Source organism: Petaurus breviceps, unplaced genomic scaffold (genome assembly GCF_028583685.1).
Source record: "Petaurus breviceps papuanus isolate PSGF00001 unplaced genomic scaffold, PetGlider_PUasm1.0 174, whole genome shotgun sequence".
Taxonomy (NCBI): domain Eukaryota; kingdom Metazoa; phylum Chordata; class Mammalia; order Diprotodontia; family Petauridae; genus Petaurus; species Petaurus breviceps.
In genome coordinates, this window is record NW_027185761.1 from 38,732,683 (window position 1) to 38,740,085 (window position 7,403).

At 37.8% G+C, this 7,403-nt stretch overlaps 1 pseudogene; it reads right to left on the reverse strand.

The window, feature by feature from the left end:
• The window catches only part of LOC138158361 (rRNA 2'-O-methyltransferase fibrillarin pseudogene), a 15,972-nt pseudogene extending 11,944 nt beyond the window's left edge, over nucleotides 1-4,028 (reverse strand).
• Nucleotides 4,029-7,403: the final 3,375 nt, after the last annotated feature.

The window sequence follows — 7,403 nt, forward strand, 5'->3', positions numbered from 1 at the left end:
ATTTTGAGAACCAGGGTGAAGTGATTTTGAATCTGGGAACTAGCTGGAGCTTCTTCTGAGGAGCTACCAGCTTCTCCTGGGAGATGCTGAAGTCTTCCAAGGACAGCTAAAGCTGTGAAAGATTGGGGAAGCATGACTGTGATGCTGGTACTTGGATGAACCTGTTTGTGGCTTTGTTAAGCCTTGACTTCCCTGGAACAAAGACTGTGAAGGATTTAAGGTAGACTGGATGCTGTGAGCTTCAGCATGTTACAGGACCTGCACATAGAGCTGGACAAGGGGGAGCTGTCTGACATTGAATCCATGTGACAGTTTGATAAATCCAGGTAGGAGCTGTGACCATGGAAGGGGATCCAGGAAATCTGAGAGCCTACCTTTTTTGGGTCAAGATGATTAGAACTCTCCAGGATTACTGAGTAGTGACTGACCCTGATGTGAGGTTTTGCTTTGGGATTCACTTTGGGAAGAGTTGTGTGATTTGGCTAGATAAGACTGGGCAGCAGTTGAGCCCCTGGCTTTGAAAACCCAGATGTTGGTGCTTATCTCTATGGTAATTAACTAGTTATGGATGTAATGGTCAGACAGCTAGAAGCCCTATCTGCTGACTTGTGTAATTTATTTGTGATTGTACTTTGTGATTGAATTAAGGACTCTGTGATTGACTAAATGAATGTATTACTCAGGGGTGAAGTACTTTGACTTTTGTATTTTGTGTCCCTTAAGGAGGCAAGCCTCATTTAGGATGATTGAATGATTGCAATAGACCCTTCCTATTGGCCTTACTGCCTACCTTCAGCTGGAGATTTATTTCTCTCTGTCACTTTGTGGGTTCTTTAGTTTAAAATTTGTTTAGAGTCATTTTTTGCATGTATTGGAGGTGGTGGGAGCCAGAGCCATGCAGAGGTCCTATTTTTACTCGGCCATCTTGTCTCCAACCCCAATTAGATTCATTTTTAAATGTGAATTTTTCATAAATGAAGCTTCTCAGAAATATCTGATTGAATAATGAAAGCACATTTTGTTGTTTCGGTTTTTTGTAAATTTTTTAATATGACCAATTAGGGAGGAGAGAAAACTAGAAACAATATAAAGTAAAAATGCAGGAAAAAAAGAGCTCTCTTGTCCCCACAATTTGTTGCATTGAAACTAAAAAGGGATAAAATATATGACTCAAAAGCAAGTCAGATACAATCTTTATTAATGGGGATTTATAAATTGTGATGAGAATGAATTTTGACTGCTTTTATATGCTGTTATTATCCTGTGAAGTTGTCTTGTTGATACCCTTGCAGGAATCCTTAGATTGGGGAATTTTTGAAATTTTTGTACAAATCTACCCAATTGTATAGCATTCTTTCTTTGCTCCCTTTCCCTCCCCCCTCTCTATTGTTTTAAATCTCCTCCTGTGAAAAATATGAGTGCCCACTGTGATAGGGATGGTGTTTGTGGAGCACATAAATGCATTCATGTTTCTAATATCTTTCCTTCTGCAGGCCTAAAATAAGTAAGCCCTAAAATAAGGAAAGGCATTTAACCTCTAAGCAAAATTGTATTAGGGAGTGATTTATGTTTAGACCTGCTTAAGTTAATTCCTTCATGCTGGCAGCTACCTGATTGAACTAATTTTCATTTTTTTAGCTGTGATTTGTGTGTTACACTTATAAAGTGCTTAGTCTAGCCAAAGGCATTTTTCCATTCCTTGTTACTTGATTTCATTTCCTGAAACTCTTATTGTATTGGGAGCAATGATTCTAAACCCACAAAAGCCCCTTGTTATAATAATTCCCACTTACCCAGGTCCAGACCAACGATTTGCAGCCCTTCTACAACTTTTTTTTCTGCTTAATCTCACCGATACAATAATCCTAAATTGTCCACTGCAGCCATTGCAAAGAAGAAAAACTTGTCATGGTACCCCTTCTCACTGGCAAAAGGATGGTCTGATATTTCCAACTTATATACCATGATATGTCAAGAGTTAGCTTTGGACAAAAATACAAAAGACCTGGGGAAGTCTGATTGTGAAGAAATATCTGTGAGAACAAGATAGCCTTCATGAATTTTCAGCTTGTGATATGTTTTAAAAATGTTCTCATCTATATATAAAATTCCAGGTTACTTGTGACTGAATGGCTCTCTGAGTTTTGTATATTTTTATGAAATATTAGGATTTTTATTTTTTTTAACAAATTCCCTTCACAGAAAGGACCTGTGAGTGTCTTGCACCCAATCTTAACCCCATCCTTGTTCCCTTATCAAATGGGAAGATAGTAATCCTATGGTAATTTGCTAAGAGTTGATTTGATCCTACATTCACTCAGACTTTCTCTTGACTTTACTCTGCCATAATGTGTAGGCAGTGCCTTCTTTTAGAACATCTAGACTAGTGAATGGAAAGACTAGATGTATGGCTTCATAGTGTCTCTGTCCAGGTTCCAATTCCCATCTTTCCCACAAGGATATGGAAGTGTTTCTTATTATCCAGGAGTGGCTAGAATCTAAGAGCCTGGAAGATTTGGGACATTTATTATTGTTTTGTTTTTAACCAATAATGGTTATAAAATTCCAACTTCCCAAAACTTTGAACCATATTTCCCCCATTATTATTGCTATTGCAACCATCTCCTCCCAAAACTAAACATGGAATGACTATCCCAGGAAGGAAGGAAACAGGCATTTATTAAATGTCTTCTGGATACCAGGTACTGTGCTAAGTGCTTTATAAATATTATCTCACTTAATTCTCACAATAACTATTATAAGTATGTGCTATTATTTATTCCCATTTTACAGATAAGGAAACTGGGACAAACAGAGGTTAAATGTCATGTCCAGAGTCACACACCTAGTGAGTTTCTAAGGACAAATTTAAATTCACATATTCCTGGTTCTGAGCCCAATCCTCTATGCATTGAACCTGCCTACTCTTAGGTGGGGATGAAAATTAGGAATCACAATGTATTGTTATTTTCATGATCATGTTAACTTCAACATTGCTTTGATTAAAATATTGTCCCTTCCGGTTTACACAGTGCCACAACTATTAAACAGAGTCCATATGACACATATAGCTGCCTGCCAACCCTTATGGGTAGGTAGCTTAAATAGAAAACTATGGGCAGTGGAGTATATGATATATTTCACTTCCTTTAGAGTAGTTTCAGTGGCATAACCCCTCTATTCTATTCCCCTTAGAAGCCCTTCAAGAAACCCTCCATATTTTCTCCAGTTAAATATAGGCCTTGCCAAAACTGCCTTCACTTTGTAGATACCTTTATAAAAATTAGAACTCTCTTGTGGTAGCTTCTGTAAGACCTCCCATTATTTCCATACAAGATCTCACCATATAATGTTCTCTTTCAAATTTTGTATTTTTATCATTCTTGTTTGTATCAGAATCTGTTATGAATGTAACATGACAATTTATATATGAATGAGCAGACATGAGGTGGGAGCTATTGGAAAAGACCTGTCTAACCGCAATGGACAGAGAAGACAAATACTTTCAATGATTATCATGCATTATGCTGCAGTTGTAAACCAATTCCAATATCTGGTGATATTAATATTAACTTGAAAATAATTGTGCGGCACTTCTGTTGTAGTAGTGGAATTTCCAGCATGAGGTGGAATGTCTTGAGATTGTAAAGTTGGCTTTGATCTATTGCATAAAATCTCCGGGTGAATCCAAGTAAAAGTGTCAGTACTGTTAAGTCAACAATCCACCATGCAATAGAAAATGCCAACAGCTGCCCATAAGCAGTGCCATATAGTAACTCTGAATGTTACAATCAGCCCAGTGGATGGAGGAAGATGAGAGAGGGCTGCCTTGTGAAATTAATGGAAGGGTCTTTTTTTAATTTAGCTTCCCCATTAGATTGCTTCTTCTTTGAAGAACAGAGTAATGACCATGTGCCAAGCTTTCACATTCCTCAAATAATGTACAATGCTATTGCAGTAATAAGTCAGTCCAAAAGGTATTTATGATCTTACCTGGGATGAAACTGACCCGGGGGAGTTTTGTCCATCATGTAGCTAGGTGGTACAGTGGCTAAAGCAGGGGACTTGAAATCAGGAAGGCATGAGTTCAAATCTAGCTTCAGACATTCACAAGTGGTGTAACCCTAGGCAAGTCATTTAACCCCATTTACCTTCATTTTTTTCTTCTGTAAAAGGGGGATAAGAGCAATACTCTATGTTCCAGGGTTTTGTGAGAATCAAATGAGAAAATAATTGTAAAGAACTTAACAGAGTGCTTGGTACATGGTAAGACTACATAAATGCTAGTTAGGTGTTATTATTGGATTTTTTTTTTTATTATTTTAAGTTTTCAGCATTCATTTCCCAAAAATTTGAGTTACAGATTTTCTTCCCATCTCTCCCCTACCCCCACCCCAAGATGACAAGCATACTGAATACCCCTTCCCCCAATGTGCACTCTCTTATGTCCCCCCCCCCCACTTTCTTGTAGGGCAAAGTGGATTTCTATACCCCATTGCCTATATATCTTATTTCCTGGCTGCATGTACAAAACAGTTTTTTTTAACATTTGTTTTTAAAATTTTGAATTCCAGATTCTCTTCCTTCTCCCCTCTTCAAACACCCCCACTGAGAAGACAACCAATTCAATATCAGTTATATATGTGTAGTAATGCAAAACATTTCCACAACAGTCACCTTGTGAAAGACTAACTGTATTTCCCTCCATACTATCCTGCCCCCCACTTATTCTATTTTCTCCTTTGACCCTGTCCCTTTTCAAAAAGGTTTGCTTCTAACTACCATCTCCCCCAATTTATTCTCCCTTCTATCATCCCCCCTCTTATCCCCTTCCTCCCTACTTTCCTGTAGGGTAAGATACCCAATTGAGTGTGAATGTTATTCCCTCCTTAAGCCAAATCCAATGTGGATAAGGTTTACTCTTTTGCTTTCACCTTCTTGCTCTTCCCCTCCATTATAGCAGCCTTCTCCTGCCTTCTTTATTTGAGATCATACATCCCATTCTATCTCTTCCCCTCTCCTACTCCCAATATATTCTTCTCTCACCCCTTAATCTTATTTTTTGATATGATCCCTTCACATTCAACTCACCATGTACCTTCTCCCTATATATACATTTACACACATATACCCACCTACACATACATATATGTATGTATACACATATATACATATATACTTCCTTCAACTATCCTTATACTGAGAAAAGTCTCATGAGTTACAAATATCCTCTTTCCTTGTAGGAATGTAAATAGTTCAACTGTAGTAAGTTCCTTATGATTTCTCTTTCATGTTTACCTTTTCATGCTTCTCTTGTTTCTTGTGTTGGAAAGTCAGATTTTCTGTTCAGCTCTGGTTTTTTCATAAAAAAAAATGCTTGAAAGTCTTCTATTTCATTGAATGTCAATTTTTTCCCCCTGAAGTATGATGCTCAGTTTTGTTGGGTAGGCAATTCTTGGCTTTTATCCTAGCTCCTTTTACCTCTGAAATATATTCCAAGCCTCTGGATCCCTTAATATAGAAGCTGCTAGATCTTGTGTTATTCTGATTGTGTTTCCACAATACTAAAATCATTTCTTCCTGACTGCCTGCAGTATTTTCTCCTTGACCTGGGAAATCTGGGATTTGGCTATAATATTCCTAGGAGTTTTCTTTTTGAGATCCTTTTTTAAGAATTGATTGGTGAATTCTTTCAATTTTTATTTTTCCCTCAGGTTCTAGAATATCAGCGGGATTTTCCTTGAGAATTTCTTGAATTTCTAGGCTCTTGTTTTGATCATGACTTTCAGGTAGTCCAATAATTTTTAAATTCTCTCTCTTGGATCTATTTTCCATGTCAGTGGTTTTTACAATGAAATATTTCAGATTGCCTTCTATTTTTTTCATTAGCTTGGATTTGTTTTATGATTTCTCATAAAATCATTAGGTTCTATTTGCTCCAATCTAATTTTAAAGGATTTTTTTTCCTTCGGTGACCTTTCAAAATTCTTTTTCCATCTGGCCAATTCTGCTTTTTAAGGCATTCTTCTCCTCTTTGGCTTTTTGAGCCTTTTTTGCCGTTTGAGTTAGCTTATTCTTTAGGTGTTATTTTCTTCAGGGTATTTTTGGGTCTCCGTTAGCAAGTTGATGATTTGCTTTTCATGATTTTCTTGCATCATTCTCATTTCTCTTCCCAATTTTTCCTTCCATTTCTCTTACTTCATTTTCAAAATCTTTTTTGAGCTTCTCCATGTCCTGTAACCAATTCATATTTTTCTTAGAGGCTTTTGATGCAGGATTTCTGATTTCACTGTCTTCCTCCTGCTCCATGCCTTGATCCTTTTTTGTCCCCAGAAGAGGATTGTATGATCTGCTTGTGTGTAATGGTAATGTAATTTGGCCCCTTTTTATTGGCAAGTAAGCAGGTACTTAGCACTTAGTAATTCATCAAGAATCTGTTGAGGAAACAGAAAGTATGAACTCCTTTCTCCTTTTGCTGATTTAATAGAAAGGGGCTAGCTGAAACAGGAAGCTAATGCTGTGTGTATACAAGAAAAGCCCCACAGAGGCACAGTCAGAATTTCTTGGGACAAGAATTTGGAGGCAGAGCAGCTACAGAAGAGAGAATCAAGAACTGAGCCAGAATTTTCTGAGAATTTGTGGTGGTAGAGCTTCTTCTGATCAGGAGGCCAGGAGCCCAGGAGCCCTCTCCCCCCAGGCTGGATATGTTGATTCTGATTTTTTGAATGAGGTGCAGAAGACTGAGTAAGCATGACTGGGACGCAGGGACTTTGTCAGTTTTTGGCTTGGTTGAGCCTCGAATTCCCTGGAGCAAAAATTGTGAAGGGTTTGAGATGGACTAGAGCCTGTGAACTTCAGTGTGGAGCAGGACCTACCCAGAGAGCTGGACAAGGAAGCTGTATTCCATTGAACCCAGGTGACACTCTGGTGAATCCAGGTAGAATCTGGGACCATGGTAGGGGATCCAGAGAATCTGAGAACAGGCCCCAAGTCAAGATGAAAAGACCTCTCTGTGGGTACTGAGTAATGATGAAATTGTAGTTTACTAGTGGCCTAGGGGAGATGGTTTGCATATTTTCTAATGATTGTACTTAGTAATTAATGATATTTAGTATTTGGTTGCTGAATAAATGACAGGTGGGTTAATTTTGTGTGCCCCATGAGTTGAAGACTTTGACTATTGTACTCTGAGATGATTGTTCATTGTTCTAAATGTTGTGACCACTTTGGGGGAAAACTATGTGGCCATTTTAATGATAAGGTTGTGAATGCTATATTGTGATTTTTTGTTATAAGTTGTAATATTGTAAATGTTGTACCTTAATTCTCTGTGAATGTTTTGCTTTGATTTGTTACTGAATAAATAGAGTGTTCACTACACTGTGTAATCAGAGTTGTTCACA